The 19,497-nt window shown below is 30.0% G+C and overlaps 1 long non-coding RNA gene across 10 annotated transcripts; it reads left to right on the plus strand.

Annotated features, from left to right (window-relative positions):
• The first annotated feature begins 9,173 nt into the window (after positions 1 to 9,173).
• Positions 9,174 to 16,236, plus strand: LOC145133096 (uncharacterized). 10 transcript variants are annotated; one of them, XR_013718398.1, is made up of 9 exons: positions 9,174 to 10,084; positions 10,362 to 10,426; positions 10,549 to 10,637; positions 10,713 to 10,802; positions 10,885 to 10,964; positions 11,373 to 11,464; positions 11,754 to 11,952; positions 15,523 to 15,739; positions 16,027 to 16,236. It is a non-coding gene; the product is annotated as an uncharacterized LOC145133096 (long non-coding RNA). The 10 variants fall into 10 exon arrangements; XR_013718411.1 differs by lacking the exon at positions 16,027 to 16,236 and having other exon boundaries at positions 9,174 to 9,663; positions 9,962 to 10,084; positions 15,523 to 15,826; XR_013718413.1 differs by lacking the exon at positions 15,523 to 15,739.
• Positions 16,237 to 19,497: the final 3,261 nt, after the last annotated feature.

Raw genomic sequence — 19,497 nt, forward strand, 5'->3', positions numbered from 1 at the left:
GAAGTGGGGATAACGGGAATAGGTAACTGGGTTATCGGTTTGCTGAATAAAAATATGATTAAAGAATATAATATTGTGGGTTGAAAACCCTATGTACTCACCACGTTTCCCAACCTGACCCACTCAGTTTCATTGTATCACAGGTAGCGATACGAAAGTACTCATAGATAATGTAATTATCTGCCGAGAGATTAAAGGAGTTAGTAGACTGCTAGAATATCATTGTAAGACCCGTTTATGCTTATGTTTTGTATCAGTTATGGCATCCCAAGCTTTAAAAGATATTAATGTAGAACACTTCTTCGGAAATGTTTGATATTAATATTATCTCACATAGAAATAATAATAAAATACTTTGTTTTTAATAAGTATAAATAAAAGTTTTAAAATGACCGTGAAAATGGGGATGTCACAATAATCTCACATTCATCTACAACCAGATCATTAAGGGACATATGTGATGTCTCCATGGCCAATATCCTGTTAATTTATCTTTTAAGTCTTGTTAACATCCAAGATTACATGTGTAATAATAGGGGTTAATGAATAGCTATTTTCCAAGACTAATTGTGAGAAATTTCAAGTTGAAATCTTAAAGGTTTTGATCATACTATCTAAGAACATATAGTAGTGGAAACAAATTATAGGTATCTAGTCAAATGTTCAACTAAACCTACAAGGATCGTATTGTTCATATTGTTATTGCAACTAAAATAAAGTAAGAAACACATACCTCTTTGTTAGCCGAAGATCTTCTAGCTTCTGATCTTGTTCATGCCACCTTGCTTGGATGCAAATGATCCAAACCAGAATCCCTCTAATGGAATAGCAACTAAGAACTTCAAATGAGCAAAGCGACAAACCCTAGGAAAGGGAAGGAAAATGCCAACTACAAACCCTAATAGGGTTAAGTTGCGTCATCTAGGAGGCGAGGGAGAGAGGAGGCCGAATTTTAGGAGCCAAGGGAAGGAGCATCTAGGATTTGATCCCAACTCCTTATTTATAGGCATCCAGTTGCTTAGAGCCAAAGCAACTGATTAATCGTCCATGAATTGTCCCAATTAATTAAACCATTTTAATTAATTAACATCTAGTCTATGTAATTATTTAACTTATAATTAATCATAAAATAGCTTCTATATAATTTATCATAACATGAAAAATTAATAAATTAATTTATCACAAGTTCCTTTTTGTCGTTTAATTGCACAATTGGGTCTTAAGGGTTACCAAAAATAACATTGTTATTATTAGAAATATTACCAATAGACTTTGAACGCTATTTCTAACAAAACCTACCATTGTAAATTGAGACTCATACTATTAGCAAGTTAAACGGATGACACAACAATTATGAAATTTTAGAACACCCAACAATAAATATACAAATTAAGATTTTTTTAATTGTTATACAAAAGAAAAACCCAATAAAACATCTTACACTTACATCCTTGATGGTTATTAGCATAACAATTGTAACAAGCACAAACATTTCATCTTACATTTTTTTCATTGAAAATAGAAACCCATAAATAAAATTTATCACAACATGAATTATATACCAGCCAAAATAAGTAAATCTTATAATATATTTATGAATACTTATTTTACAAGATAAAATAGGGGTTGGGTGAACCTTTTTTTCCACATTGATGTGTTAGCTTGTCTTAGGATGGAAGGAGTTTATCTCTTTCATCTCTCCTAACCTACTTGTTACATTAACTTTTATCTCTCATATCTCACAATACATGAAAACTCATCCCTCATAACTCATTCATTTTTTAAAAGTTAAAATTTTACTAATTTAAAACTAAAAGAAAATTAAACATAACATTTCATTAAAAAATAACACACTACATGAAACGGTAAAATGATAATTTAAATTCTAAGAAACAATTAAAAAAACTAGTATCTCGAGTTGGTATGTTGGCATGCACAATCAGCTGAGTGAAGTTGATGGTGGGTTTTTGCATCGTGTAACTCATGGATCGTATATGTGTTCAATTCTTCCTCGATATGGGGGTCGGTATGATTAACCAACGATATAACAACACCCTCATCTTGCAATACAATATTGTGTAGTATGACGGAAGCATATATTATATCTCTTGTTCTGTTCAATAACATTGACCATGTCGGATGTTGTATTATGCTCCAACGGGATTTTAGGACACCAAAATCTCGTTTGATGTCATATCTTATTGATTCGTGTGCCGCCTTTTTTTAGTTAATGGATGTGGAAATGATTTCACAAAAATAGCTCAAACCGGGTATATCTCATCCGCAAGATAACAGATATGCTTTAGGTGATTCACCATGAGTTAGTGTTTTTTTAGAATGGATGGTTGTTGTTTATATAGTTTTAAAAGAAAAAGTTGAACAGTAACAAGAAGGAGAGAGAGAGAGAGAGAGAAAGATTTTCAGCGGCTTACCCAACCCACCAAACCAAACATTTGGCGGTAGCACTCGTCAACGGGACGGTGTAGCCGGTGCTACCACCGGTACAACCCTAAGCCTGCGGCCAATTATGTTCGATTATGTCCACACTTACGAGTATGTACTTTCATGCTGGTACTTGCAGGAAAGATGTTAAATTCATATGTAAGGTCTCACATTAAAGCTTGAACATCATAAATTTTGCTCTTGTGAGATTGTAAAATGGTAATTTATCTTCCTCTGTTTGGCTCTAAGACGAGTCGGTAGGATGTCTAGAGATAACATTTACCCTTTAGCTTCATTAGGACTTCCATATGGACTAATAATTTAATTCACATGTATCCGTACTAGTAAAGTTGTCAACGAATGCACATATATTTTCTTAATCTTATGTTATATAACTCGACTACAACTCTATAGTTATACTTCAATTCTAGATCATATATTGCCCACTTACCCCATTTTTAGATTGGAATCTAGATGTACCGGTGAATTTAAACTTTAATATAATAAACTTGATTTTAAATGTGTTTTAGCAAATTTCCGGTATGCTTAAATAGGTCATAATGTTTTACTTTAAACTGTGGGTTTTGTAGGCAAAATATGATTGTGAAATTAAGTGTGACTAATTTATGAATAAAAGGTTTTAATATAGTAAGCAAACTATGTTTCAAATGGAATGAAAATATCGAAGTTAATAACTTTATAAGAAAAAAATAACACATCCGAATAATGGCAAACATTATCTCATAGAGAAGGCAATAATCGATCATGTTGTAAAGTTTGTAGAGGTTTATGATGTATGATGAAGAATGCAATGAAATGTGTCCAAAGTAAAAGAAGTGATTGTGACATGATGTAGTTGAGTGTTGAAATACTTCTCCCCTTGCACTATAATTGCTAAATGTATGTATGGATATAAAATGTTTTTTTTATCAAATATAATGTTTTTGTATGTAAAAAGTAAATTGTTGAAGTCAAAATGGCATTTTTTTCTCTTTCTAAGGGTATTTTGTTATATGATATTTTAAGAAAAAGCAACCCTTCAATGTGTGACAAAATAAACCATCGTACCTAGAAAAAGTTAGTTAGAAGAGGCTAGCAAATACAAAGTACAAACTATTAACTAACTGATATCATTTATACCAAATCCGGCCAAAAAAAAACGTAAAACGACTAAAATGCTTTTGGCTTACATTTATTTAATGATCAAAACTCAAAATATAAAAATTCAAATATGCATCAATGCATCGACTTAGTAAAATCACTAAAATCTGGTTGGCTTACAACTATTTAATGGTCAAAAATAGGGTTGTAAACGAACCGAACGAACACGAACAAGTGTCTGTTCATTTTAAGTTAGCCGAACAAATGAACGTACACAAACGAACGAATTTTCTTGTTCATGTTTGTTCGTTTAACAAATTACATTGTTCATGTTCGAACATGCTAAACGAACATAAATGAACGAACATAAATGAATAAAGATAAACAAACATATATGAACATAAATAAAGATATAATATAGTAATGTAATCAAACATAATTAAACATATATGATCTTAAAAGGAACTTATATGAACGAACATAAACGAACGTTCACGAACGAGACCATTGTTCTTGTTCGTTCGTTTAACTAAACAAACGAAATTTTGTGTTCATGTTCTTAAATAAACGAACGTAAACGAACTTCCCACCGAACGGTTCACGAATAGTTCGTTGAGCGTTCGGTTCGTTTATAGCCCTAGTCAAAAGTCAAAATACAAAAATTCAAATATGCATCAATGTATCAACTTATCAATGCATTAACTTATGATATGCAAGTAACCGTTTCACAATTTATACACACATGCACTGTTGTCAACTAGTGAAATTGTGACAAGTATCATATTTGAATAATATTAATTATATTTTAATGCACTTGTCATCACTTCAAATTGATTGGAAGATTAGTAAGAAGAAAAGTAGAAAGATATTTAATTTCTCTAATGAAAACTATAAATTATAGAATTGAAACTATAAAAAATTAATATTAAAAATTAAATGGACAAAATCTATAGTTATTGAAATTAAAAATCTATAGTTACAAACTATAACTCTTTGATTTTATGCAGCAAAATTCCAACTGTTTGAAGGAATTAAAATGGCTTCTCGTAGCAACAAGTTAGCTACTCTCGGTTTTGAAGTTGTGGAGTCTCTTGAGGCGGTCTTTTCGGCGGATGAAATTAAGGAAGTTGTTTGGGATTGTGGTGGAGATCGAGATCCTGGTTCGGATGAGTTCTCTTTTCAATTTCTGAAACATTATTGACATATTTTGGGTTATGATGTGGAAGCTTTTGTGCAAGAATTTTTTCATAAACTGGTCATTCGTGTTAGTTGCAACTCCTCTTTTATTACTTTAATTCCAAAGGTGGTTAATTCCTTGTTGGTTAATGACTTTAGACCTATTAGCCTTATCGGTTTGCAATTTAAAGTAGTGGCGAATATCTTAGCTAAAAGGTTTTCTTTGGTTCTTCATGATGTCATTGGGATCGAGCAATCTGCCTTTCTTAAGGGGAGACAGATTTTGGATGGGCCGTTGATGGTTAATGAGATTGTTTCTTGGTTCAAAAAAAAAAAAAAAAACTCTTGATCTTTAAGGTGGATTTTGAGAAGGCGTATGCTGTTTGGATCAAGTTATGAGATTTTTGGGTTTTGGAGATTGATGGAGGTCTTGGATTAGAGGTATGTTCAAGAATGCTCAATCTTCAATTCTTATTAATGGTAATCCGACAGATGCATTCCAGTTGTTTAGAAGGTTGAGACATGGGATCCTATCTCTCATTTTCTGTTTATTATTGTTATGGAAGGTCTTCATGTAGCAATGGAAGATTTTGTGGCTCAGGGCATGTTTTGAGGTATATCTCTAGATTCTGGCGATTTGGTTATTTATCACCTTTTCTTCGTGGATGATGTTTTCTTTTTGGGTGAGTGGAATGAGCAAAACATTCGAAATATTTGTTTTTGGCCAAGGTTCTAAATAACGTAAGGCGTGACTTGGCGGCAATGTCAAGCCTCAAGCTTTTCTGAGCCTTGGCGAGCCACGTCGTTTGTAAGCCGTGACATAAGGCGGCAATTTTGTATATAATTAATATTTTTATATGTATTTTCAACTATTATTCATTTTATACACATATATGAGTTAAGGCGGCGTTTTGGTAAAGCTTTGCGGCAGGTACAAGTCTTGGAGCCATAGCGCGTCATGGCGGGCTTTTTAGAACCTTGATATTGGCAGCTTGGATGTGTTTAATCTTGCCTTATATAAGTGGCGGTGGAGGTTTTTAAATGAACCTGATTCGTTATGGGTTAAAATCATTAAGTCTATACATGGTGGTGTTGGTGGTTTGAGGAGTGCTTCTCGGCGTTCTTTAAGGGGGAGTGGCGTTTGGAATAAAATTGTTGGGTCCATAAATAGGTTGCATGATAGAGGTCTGATTCCTTCCAATTATATGTCCATTTATATTGGTAATGGGTCGTTGACTAGTTTTTGGAGTGATATTTGGTGTGGAGGTTTGGTTCTTAGTTCTGAGTTTCACATGTTGTTTGCTTTGTCTACAATGAAGAATGCTCCTGTTTGTGATTTTTGGTCTGATAATAGATGGCGGCTCTCTTGGCAGCGCCCTATTAGAGGTGGAGTGGAGTCGTTGCAATATGATATTTTATTGGAGCTTTTGAGTTCCGTTTCTTTGGCGTATGATCCGGATAAATGGAAGTGCGAACTTGATTCTTCTGCGAATTTTTCTGTTAAATCTACTAGAAAACATATTGATGACCACATGCTGCCAGTGGGTGGGACGGTTACATGATGGAATAGGTGTGTTCCAATTAAAATTAATGTTTTCTTGTGGCGTTTTATGTTAGATAGACTTCCTCTAAGGACGAATCTGGTTAATAGAGGAGTGGATTTGGAGTCGATTCTTTGCCCTTGTTGTCAGGCTGGACGGAGACTATTAATCATTTGTTTTTTCTTTGTCCTTTGGCTACTCAAGTGTGGAATCGTATTTCTTTGTGGCTAGACTTGCAGGTTCCTTGTTTCTCTTCTCCTTCGGAGATGATTAGTTGGATTGATGCTCGTCCGGTTTTTAGAATGGAAAGAGTTATTGTTGAATCGGTGTTTATGACTACCATTTGGGTGCTTTGGGCGTATAGGAATGCAGTTGTCTTTCGTTGTACAAAGTACCGGAAGCAATTTATCTTTGATAATATTGTTGATTTTCATTTTCGTTGGTTTACTTTTCGAAACTCTAGGACTGGGATCAATTCGATTGCTTAGTTAATCAATCCAATTATGTCTTGATCTTATACTTGCTAGCTCCTAGCTAGTTTTAGTTTCTTTCTTTATATTTTGCTGCTGTTAAAAAAAATTGCAAGGGCCAAAACTACATCTATTATAAATTCAAAACTCAAAACTACAGTTATTAAAAGTATAACTATCTTTACATAACAAATACAGGAACCAATGCTATAATTAATACAAATTATAATGTACTGACACCGAAATTATAATTATGAAAATTAAAAACTACAATCTAAATCTGTAGTTATTGAATTTAAAACTACTTAGACCAAAATTGTAATCAACACATTTAAAATAGGATCTAAAAGTATAATTATTTTGATTAAAAACTACAACTACCAAAAATCTAATTGTTCTATTAATTCAAGAGCCACTTCTGTAAATTTCAATTTGTGGCACACATTAACAACAATCCAGCCAAATCGACGGCATCTTTATAGTGTGTAGTAATATTAGAATCATGATAATAAGATCATAAGATTCTACGATCCTAAAACAAAGGAGGATCATGATCTTAGTAAAATTGTTTTTATAGTAAGATCGTATCTAAAATCGTAAGATCACAAGATCGTATAACAATTTGATCCCACCCATTTTTTAATATGGTCATGTGTGTCTAAAAGTTTAAACTATAAGACTTTTCCTAACACTATAAAATTTATCTCACATATTAGTTAATAAATCCAACGTATAGCATTAATAAATTGTCCATTTAGCTTGAAATTTTGACAATTGAGCTTGAAAGTTGAAATCTTGCATTGTTGATCGTATGAAGCCATTGTTTGTTATTCCTTGATTTCATGAATCTACAATTGTTCGCAAATATAACTATTTAGTATGTCATATTTTGATTTCATCATGGTAAATATCTTTATTAAAGAATATAATTATACTATAAAATTAAAACTAATATCAATGTATCAGTTGTCATGTAAGATTATATAAGATAAGATATGCATATTTTAAACTTTATTTACTAATTTTTTATTTTATCACAAGTGTTAGATTTTATATAACTATGAAAAGATAGATGAAGAGGTATTTTTAATCCTAAAACTTATATATATTGTAATTTGGTGAGATCTTTTAAATCTCAATTTAATCTTACGATCACGGTTTGGAAATGAATGAATGAAAAAATAAAGACGTTTACAAAATCCTGACAAAATAATAAAAGTTTAGCTTTTATTGAAATATAGCAAAAATAATTATATTACTTTTCATTTATATATATATATATATATATATATATATATATATATATATATATATATATATATATATATAATGAAAAGTATTATAATTATTTTTGCTATATTTCAATAAAAGGTAATATATATATATATATATATATATATATATATATATATATATATATATATATATATATATATATATATATATATATATATAAGTTCATTTGAGACGGATCTAATTTTGTGAGACCGTAAAACCAATTTTTAGTGAAATAATCTAATATTTCTAGTGTTCGTAAAAATATAATATGTATAATATTCTAACATTATATGTTTTAGAATATTTCAATGTAAAATATGTTAAAAATATTGGTTTAGAATATTACAAATATTATATTTTTGATAAACTCTTGAATATTAGAATATTTCATCCAAAAAAATGGTTTTACGGTCTCATAAAAATAAGCCGTCTCACATGAACCTAACTATATATATATATATATATATATATATATATATATATATATATAGAGAGAGAGAGAGAGAGAGCTAGGTTCAAATGTGGATTGACATCTATTGTGTGGACGTGTGGATAATGTTATTCTGTGAGAATTACAAAGAAAATATGTTGTTTGATAATATGAATACATTCAATCTTATATAATTATTTTAATTATTAAGCATTTTCACTAATTAAATCGTCTATAAGGTTATTATACACTTTTTTTAATTATTCTCATTCTGTCAGAATGTTATCAGGATGTTTATTGAGTCGTATTCTGTAAGAATTAAAATAAATAAAAAACGATGAATGAGAACAAAAATGAATTAAAATTGGTGAGAATCCATTAAAATAACAATAGGTCTGTGAGATTGAACGTATTCACATTACAAAACAACATATTTCGTTAGTAATTTTCATAAAATAGCATTATCCACACGTCCACACAATAATTGTACATCCACATTATAACCTAGCCATATATATATATATATATATATATATATATATATATATATATATATACAGAGAGAGAGAGAGAGGAATGATCATTTGAGAACCTATAGTTTCCCGAGAACCTGAGAATGGTTAGGATGTTTTGTGGCATTTTTGTAAACACCTGGGAAAAAAAAGACACGGGGGCATGTTTTTGAAATGAATCAGGGGTATTTTAGGATAAAAAAATTCGTACCCATTTATCGAACTGAATCACATCAGCCTCTACGCTCTCTCGCCCTCTTCATCCCACCTCTCTCTACCCTTCATTCCACCTCCGACAATGAATCGTAGAAACAATATACTGATGGTGTGTTATGGATCGACAGATCGATGACATTCCTCACCAATGGTGATTTTATTAAAGAGTAGCTAACTAGGGTTTTCGAAGGGTTGAAATCGATTTTGATTTCTGATTTTTTTTATACAATCGTGTTTCCGATTTTCCGATCAGACATGTAAGCGTTGATGAATAAAAAGAAAATCGAATGGTTGTGATGGTGGAATTTGTTCCAGAGCACGCATTAAACAAGCTGCTCCATTGTCCATAATGTCTGGCCCTGAATGCTGCAAGAACCCACCTACACTCTCCTCCGGCGGTGAATCTGGCGATGTCCTGCAGATCGCCTCTCTCAATTCTTACGTTACCGGGAACACTGATTCGAAGATCGCCGTTGTTCTGATTTCTGATGTTTATGGTACACTACTTCACTCCACTCTTAATATTCTTATTTACCAGCTCTAACTACTGTAATCAATGATAAGATTTATATCTAGATGTTCACTAGTCACTCTTACAAAAATTAGGTTTTAATCCATAAATAATTTACTTTTCGAGAAGTCTTTAAAACACCTGTATTTGATTGCAACACGTTACTTAATGTGAAGCCTGTCTCTTAAAATCACTAGTCCTTTTCGTATTTTGCAAATAGTTTGTATGATCATCTGATTGTTGTAACTTGTTTCTGTCTGGTATCTTTTCTTCATGTTATGGAGCTCCAAAATTGAGGTGCTTCTTCCATTAAAGAGTGGAAGTATTCTTTAATGGATGTTCTGCTCTATTTCACATCAGCTTCTTCCATTCAGTGTCTCTTTCCGACTTCTTCTCCTTGATTTCAGGTGCTTCTCTTACCTCTATACCTTAAAAATGTATGTATACGCTTTGTAATCACTTACTTGGGTTGATATGTTTCTCCTTTATGCCTTGTTTTCTCTATTTCGATTTCATTGAGTTTGATTGTTTGCATTTTCCTATGGGTTTTATTGGAGTTATCTAGTTTGGTTATAAATGTGGTTGGGTAAAATAGCTATTTAAAGTTTCTTGGTGGATTAGCAGGATCCACCTGCATGTTTCATTTATACGTTGTGAGTTTTAAATGCTCATATTTCTACATAGGACAAAAATATGAAGATTCAAGCAGAAGCTAAAAAGACAAAGGAGTTCACTAAAGAGCTTGACATGTGATTATTTTTTAAGTTGGATTTGTTTTTTATTTTCATTTTTCTTTTCATTATATTTACTTGTTTTGGTTTTAAATATATACTACAGCTTACCAGATATAATTGATGAAATTGCCAAATAGGATGAAGAAAAAAGCAAGAGACATGAAAGGCGTGATGTTGCCAAAAAAGAAAGACTAAAATCATGTCCATCACATCTAGGGAGACACAAGTAAGTTTAGGGTTGAATTTGTAAAATAGCAATTTTCTTGTTTATAGCAATGTAAGTTTAGGGTTGAATGTGTAGAATTGGGGTTGAATGTTTTTCAAATTTGAACCTACACCTGTTCAAGTGTTGTTATCTGAAGAAATCATTGGTTCTTTAAGGAAACTCAAGGTTTGCATTTTTTACAATTAGATTTTTGTAATGATAATAAATATAGATTTGTTAATGTAATAAATATTATATTATTTTGTAGGCATGTTGCACCCTTGCGAGAGACAGATACAAGAGCCTTGAGAAAAGAGGAATAATTGTGCCTAGTGCTAAGAGTGGCAGGTATTGTTACTCGATCATTTTTTTTCAAACCATGCCCCACATTATTATGTTAAATAGTCTTATTATGTGAAACTAGAATTTGTATGGTATCACATCAAGTGTGTTAACTACATACTGTACAATAATCTCTCACTTATAATTATATTTTTGGTGCCTAATTAGCCAATCATATATATTTTGTGTGACTGGTTAGTATGCTCACATACATTATACTGTTAGCAGCCTTTTGATTTCCATATGAGATTTTTCATTTTCATGCCAAGGCTATGACTACATGTCATCACTTTTTTTATTAAAAAAAACAAATTATTAGTTTTGTAAACAAAATGTGTACACATATCTTACGATAAAACAGTCGTGATGCTGAATTTAATGTGAAAAGGTTGTTTTTTTTTGTTTCATATATAGGAAATGATTAACAACATAGGATGAAACTGATATGCAACAAGATAGAGCTTTTATGCAGCATTTGTGGTGTTCCATATGGAGCGTGTATCCAGGTAACCCCTTGTTATCATTACTTAGATTGGATTGCATTTAACTGTGCATTTTTCTATTTATGAATTATGTTGCAGTGTTCAAACAATGCATGTTATGTTGCATATCATCCGCTTTGTGCTTGTGCTACTGGATTTTATGCTCCTAAACAATGAGCCCACTTTCCACATAACTTCCTTTTTTTTTATTTTACTCTATTTTTTGAGGCGATTTGGCATGATAGGTCTTATCTTTTATAATCTCTGTAAAGGATTACTAGTGTTAGTTTTGATATGTAATTTCATTTTGCAGCTTAAGTGGGATTAAAACAAAAGCCTGGAATGAGTCCACCTCATGGTGCAGACCAGATGATCCAAACTAACAGATTGTTGTGGAGGATATATTTGATGAATATGGTGGACGACTTATGCTTGTTGACATGGTTAGATCAGAAAATATAGAACAAGCTATAGAACAAGCTGGTCAAACTAGATTCAAAGCCAAAATGCAGGTAATTTTCAAGTTGACTAAAACTTTTCATTTGTTCAAAAAGAATTATAAAAAGTTACTAAAAAATTGTTCTTTTTTGATTGATTAATTATTGTTCTTGAATCATATGTAATTCCTCTACAGTAACCTAGAGGGTTAGTGACATTAAGATGTACGATCGATAAAAATCACATGTAATTCACATATGAATCACATGTTATTCACATATGAATTACATGTGATTCACATGTAAATCACATGTAATTCACAAGTGAATCACATATGAATTACATGCGATTCACATGTAAATCACATGTAATTTACATATGAATCACATGCAATTCACATGTAAATCACAAGTGAATCACACATGAATTACATGTGATTCACATGTAAATCACATATAAATCACATGTAAATCACAAGTGAATCACATATGAATTAATGTGATTCACATGTAAATCACATGTCATTCACATATGAATCACATGTAAATCACATATGGATTACATGTGATTCACATGTAAATCACATGTAATTCACATATGAATCACATGTAATTCACATGTAAATCACAAGTGAATCACATATCAATTACATGTGATTCACATGTAAATCACAAGTGAATAACATGTGAATTACATGTGATTCACATGTAAATCACATATGAATTACGTCTATATGCACACATGCATTTTGTGTGTGTGTTTTTCATTAATTATTTTTTAAAATTTTCTTGTCAATTTCACATTTGAATCTTAAAATATACAATCACATGTGAATATCACATTATATAATCGAATTTGAATCTTACATGATATATATATATATATATATATATATATATATATATATAGGGAAGGGTTATTTGGAAAACAAAAAAACCCTAAAAAAACCCTAAAAATGCATAAAAATGCATAAAAAAAATACTTAGAGATCACAAAACTTTTTTTTGAATTTTTTTATGAAAAAATCGCAACTTTTTTAATAAAATCGCTGAAAAAAAAATAAAAAATCAATTTTTTTTTTCTTTTTATAAAAAAAAAGAGGTTTTTCTTCAAAAAAAATTTCAGCGATTTTGTATTAAAAGCAGCGATTTTTTCATAAAAAAATTCAAAAAAAGGTTTTGTGATCTCTAAGTATTTTTTTTTATGCATTTTTATGATTTTTAGGGTTTTTTGTTTTCCATAGAACCTAAACCTCTATATATATATATATATATATATATATATATATATATATATATATATATATATATATATATATATATATATATATATATCTTAATTTGCAAATATTATTTTGTGAGTGTAGGTAACTATTCATTGGGTTTTATTATTTCTATTCGAAAAATGTTTAAAACCAGACCTCATAACAATTTTTTAAGCATAATGCAAAACAAATATTTATTTGAAAATAGAGATTTTGTCTTTGATCATAACATATTTTTATATTTACACTTTTTCTCCTTAAGAAATTTTAATCTAAAAGTTTTCGTTGTTTATAATTTTAAAAAATTATTGGTATGTTATAAGTTGCGTTTTTTATCCTTACTTTATTTCAAAGTTACGTTTTTGGTCTGTTACATAATTTTCTTTTTATAGTTTTCGTTTTTATTAATTGCAAATGAGTTTCCGTCATATTCATAATTCAAATATTATTTCTCTCAATTTTGTATAACAATTTTTTTAGGTCGGTAACCTTTTTTTTTCAAAATTTATGTCTTAATACAAATGTTGCTCATTATTTGCCTTTAATAATTTTAACGCACTTTAGAATTCTTTTGTTATGTCATTGTCAAGAAACAATAAGAGGTTTAAAATTTTGTGTCGACTCAAATGTAATAAACTTATAATAGTTTTTTAAGAAAAAGTGCATAAATTATAACAATACATGTCATACAATTACTAGCTCAATAATCTAAATGTAACCCTTGCTACGCAGCATAGGGTGGAGGTGTTTTAGAGGTGTAAGTTTTTTTTTTTTTTTTTTTTTTTTTTTTGGAAAAAATGCATAGTTTTTAAGATGATGTTTTTCTGTTAATTTAACATATAAACTTATTTTACTTTCTAAAAAATGAGGTAAAATCAAAACCGTATCTCAATGTAACTTATTTTACTTTTTATTACAAAAAATAATGTAAGACAATTGATAAATTCAAAACCACATCACAATGTTATTACAAATGTAAAACTAAAACTATTCATAATCCATTTATCTTATTCCAACTCCCAACTACAGTCTACAAAGAGGAGAACACAGAATCTAAAAGTATGTAGCCTCTCAAGTAGTTGGGCCAAGACTACCAATTTTCCATTTGCCTAAAAAAAATCATAAACATTCAAAATTCATGAAAATCATTTATGACTTATAAATAAATCGAGACAATATATTTTTATACATGAACAAGTGTTCATCATGAAAAGAAAAAAAGAAAGATGTATCTTTGGAAATGAAATTACTTCTCATGTTTGTTGGGTACAATTCTCATTGTTGGTACAATTATGACATACTCAACACTTGCAATTTCAGGGCTTTTTTCAATATCAACCTTTCATTAGAAAAGAATAATTCTTTAACAAATGTACATACTTCTCTATTATAAAAAATAAATTTTTTTATAAACCCATCATTTTGTTTCCCTTTTTGGTGTTTGAATATAATACAATAAATCTATAAAGATAGTTATAATTGTACCTTTAAAAAATTTATAGACAGATATTTGGCACATAATATATCAAGAAAATGAGATATTTGTCCTGTGAAATATTTGAGGTCCAAAGAGTGAGATCATCGTTAATCCGTTGCAAAATCGGAGTGCTCTCCTTGTAAGATTCTTCCTGTAGGCTATCCAGTTCGGATATGGCTTCATCAAATGTTTGTTTGGCCATGTGGCATGCCCTGATCAGTTTACAAATAATTTGTTAAATGAAAACAAAATATTGAAATATTGATTCGAGCGTATACACAAAGCCTGGGGAATTTTGTTAATGCATTAAAGTCTAAAAATGTATCAGGTTTGGTCGTTGTCATTACCTAACTGGACTTGAAGTATGAGATGTTGAGGAAGTAAGGCTCACAACGGTGTTGTAGATGCACTTCTCTTCAGACATTCTAGCCAAAAATGCTTTAGTGAATGCCCCATGAAATAAATAAAAAGTAAAAAGCCATGCAATTTCTGTAAATTTCAGAAAATATAACAATTCAATTAGTAGAAATTGAAAATTAGTAGAACCTGGGCAACAGATTGAACTTATTGTGTCTACTATCTTCATCATATCTATCTTTGCTCCTAATCAATGGTATTTCATAAGTTCCAACTCAATTCCATTTTGTATTGAGGCTAAGCCGAGTAATTTTAACTTTTGGTTCCCTGTTTGAAGTTGACAGAAAAGTCAAAATTGTTAAAATCTTCCATTATCAAATTACAAGCTACATATTCTCCTACGACTCTAAGTTGTCCATAAGACATTATTCATTATTTAATAACTTTTAACATGCATTTACTATATTCCAAACTTATTTCATGCATTCAACTGAAAAGCAATAAGCACGTATCCATTTACTTTTCTTTTTATGAATTTGAACTCAGGTTTGGAAAATACCTTTCAAGTTTTGCTCTAAATCTATTTTCTTTCGTCTATGGCAACCTCGGTAGCAGCAACAAGGATGCTACCTTCTTTTGTTCCCTCAATTTGAACCACCACCATTTGTAGAGTCATTAGAGGAAGTTGATTTGGAACCTTCATGCTCCATTTTCTATCAATCTCTCTAGAAGGCCAAAAATCTGACGAAGAAAGTTTTGAAGAGTAAAATTGTTTACTTCTACTTTTGTTTCAATTACATACCTTTTGTCTCTCTTTTTTATGTTTATGTATACATAGATATTCTATTCATTAAGATGAGTAGGACATAGCTAAATCAGCAAATGACGATTTCAAAAAAAAAATCTTTTATTTTTCAGGCATTTTATTAAACACCTAGTGTGCTTTATGAGTTTCTTCAATTTTCTGTAAAGTAATCAATACACAGAAACTAGAATGTTTAAGTAATCAACACATACCTGAGCACCCGGATTTGTTACCATTGTGACCAGGTGGGCCATGTGAAGGCCAAGTGCCCCTAGCTTGCTTCCAGGCCAGTGCAGGCTCCAACCCCGGCTAATTTGAGGATCTTGGATGTGAAGACCAAGTGCCCCTAGCTTGCTTACAGACATTTTATTTCTTAAAAAACAAACAACACCTTATTATACCTTACATCGGTGCAATATGATCAAATAAATGTCTATTTATGTTAGAGTTTCAAATCTTTCCATAAATATTTTAGACTACACATATATCTTATATATATTGTGGGTAACTTTCAATTCATTTAACATGTTTCATTTTCAGTCAACTTTACCTAGTTGACCTGCTAAGCGTGAAGTATAATGCATATTGATTCATTTCCAAATAGATGAGTCAAAATTATCAACTTTGTTAACAGGAAGGGATTTTTCTTTGCTCGCCCTCACCAAATCATGAAATGCATTTTCATTTGATGCAACTTGTAACAGTTACTAAAAAACAATTTTAATTAAAACCAACAACAACAAAAAGAAAAGAGAAACGAAAAGTATTGGATGATTAATTCCGACTTGGCAATAATATGTTGTCGTGTGTATCATCATGCAAAGAAGAGCCATACGTCTCATATAGACATATATGGTGTATAATAGACGTGTGGAAGATCCAGTCTCATAAAGTTGTATTTCTTTGGTCTTTTTATGCGATTGACCCCAGGGGTGGACGCAGCCAGCATGATCTCCTATTAGGTATGCCAGTGAAAAAAAAATCTCATGTAGTGACACATTTTTATGTAGTTGTATATTTCTTTTAAATAGTGCCACAATAGTAGAAAAAATTTCAAAATTTTTTGCACTGCTTATAAAAAAACAGACGTTGCCGGTGTCGGTGTCACTACTGGCACCCACATAGAACCGCCCCCGTTTGACCCCTATACTATTAAGTATAATAATTTTCGACCTTTTACATATAAGGCTATCTATTTAGTGCTGTATCTCATATATCCCAATCCCCTTTTGTATGCTAAATCATATTTCATAATAAAGAAAATTAGATTTATCCTGTGTAACTATCATAATATTTTTAATACTTTACACCTTTTTCACCTTTTTACATTTATATGAGATGTGAACTAATAAACCAGTCAAAAAACTTTTTTTTTTGGCTAGAAATACATGTAGATAAAATGGTCTTCATAAAATCATAAATTAACTAGCTTTACAATATAATACAACAAGTTACATGTAAGATAAAAATACCTTAATAAATTAATTGACACCGTGAAAAATAAATTAATTGTTTTTTTTATATAATAATGTGTTTCTTTCTATTATAAAAGTACGATGACTCTTAAGTATTATTTTAGGGAAATCTCCAGAAAAATCTTAAAATTTTATCCTAATTTACGAAAAAATCTCAAACTAAAATTTGTTTACGGAAAAGCATGAATTACTGGTAAAAATGACGATTTGACCCCTTTTTTCCGGTTTACCGGTTTTATTACTTACATGTTTCACTAAAGTCTCATTATTTTAACCTAATTTGCGAATAAGTACCAAAATAAAATTTACTGATGATTTGACCCTTTTCTTCATGTAGCATACATTTTATCGGTTTTATTGCTGACTTAGTCACCTAGTCATTAAATTAGCTAATAAGATGAATACGATGGGTTATATAATGTCACATTTACTGTAAAATTTGATATTCATCTCATCCGCTCATTTATGACTATGTATCTACGTCAACAATGAAACCAATAGAATGTGTGTTTCCAAGAAAAAAGGGCAGGAAATGAGTTGATGTCTGATGAGATGGATATATTGAGTTACATAAGATTAGATAGACAATTTGATATTTCTTATAAACGTAAAAAATATTGCAGTTATTGTTAGTTTATGTAATTATTGTAGTATTCGTTGGATGCATTTTATGTTCCAAAAAGATAACAATACATCAGAATATCAAGTTTTATGCTAAACATAGCATTATATAACTCAACATATCCATCTCACATCTCATTTAATGACTAGGCGTCCGGGTCAGCAATGAAACCGGTAAAATGTATGTTACATAGAGCAAAGGGCCAAATCATCAATAGATTTTATTTTGGAACTTATTCGCAAATTAGGGTAAAATAATGGGACTTTAGTGAAACATGTAAGTAATAAAACCTGTAAACCGGAAAAAAAAAAAAGGGTCAAATCGTCATTTTTACCGGTAATTCATGCTTTTTCGTAAACAAAATTTAGTTTGGGACTTTTTCGTAAATTATGGTAAAATTTTAGGACTTTTCTTGATATTTCCCATTATTTTAAAAGAGAAATTAAAAAATTAAGCTAAAAGACTAATGACTTTTCATTAAATAGCTAAAAATTAGCCAATATCCCATAATAGGCTAATAACCATCTATATGGCAGCTAAGCCTGACACACCTATGGTTTCACATGAAACCAAGCCAAAAATACTTTATATTATATTTATTTTACAGTCTCATTTATGATAATCTACTATTATAATAAATGAATATTCATTTTGCCACATATCAATCTTTCATGAGTTCTGACACTTATCATTTTATAAAAAAAAATTAAATAAATAATGTCCACATGTCAATTTCTGAGTTTTTTTCAAATTTTAAAATTAAAAAGCCGCATCCTCTCTAATAAATGAAAATAGGTTTGCCACATGACATTCTTTCATTCAATTTGCCAAATGTAAATTTGTGGAATATTTTCCACTTGTCACTTTTCATTTACTTCATTTTTTTATTTTTCATTTTTGTTTTCCAATATATCATTTTCCATAAATTAAATATACCATAACGAATATATTAATTTCAATTTTCCAATTTTAAATTACAATTTAAATTTCTAATGAATTACAGTTTAAACCTTTGTATTTAACATTTTATTATAATTAACCTGTTTAGTACACGGGTCTACCAACTAAACACGTAATTTTTAATTTATTTATTTTTCGCATGTTTATTTATTTTTAATTTTTTTCTCATAATTTTCACTTATTTCAAATTTTAAATACAAATAAACTTCATGTTACCTCTTTGTATTTAACATTTGTTTTAATCAACCTGTATAGTATACGGGTCTCACACTTAGTAATACTTATATACTTATATATTTAAAATAATAAATGTAATAAATATGATAGTAAATTGTAATTAATACATTTCTTTATCCTTTATTTCAATATTTTATTTAAAAAATACTTATTGTTTACATTTTGATATTTAATTTTTTTAATTAACCCGTGTAGTGCACGGGTTTTACACCTAGTTTAAAATAAATTATTGTACTGTTAATAAAAAACACAGCATGCCCGTAACTGATAGTTCATAGGTTAGGTAAATAGGCTCAATAGTTTAAGTTTAGCCAGTAAAGATTAATTAAAAAAAAAATAAAAGTAAAAACTTGAGTTTTTAGAGCATCTTCAACTCACTCTTATTTTTAATTTTTTTCTCCTATTTTTTGTTTTATTCTTCT

Source organism: Lactuca virosa, chromosome 1 (genome assembly GCF_052849685.1).
Source record: "Lactuca virosa cultivar CGN04683 chromosome 1, Lactuca_virosa_CGN04683_v6, whole genome shotgun sequence".
Lineage (NCBI taxonomy): Eukaryota > Viridiplantae > Streptophyta > Magnoliopsida > Asterales > Asteraceae > Lactuca > Lactuca virosa.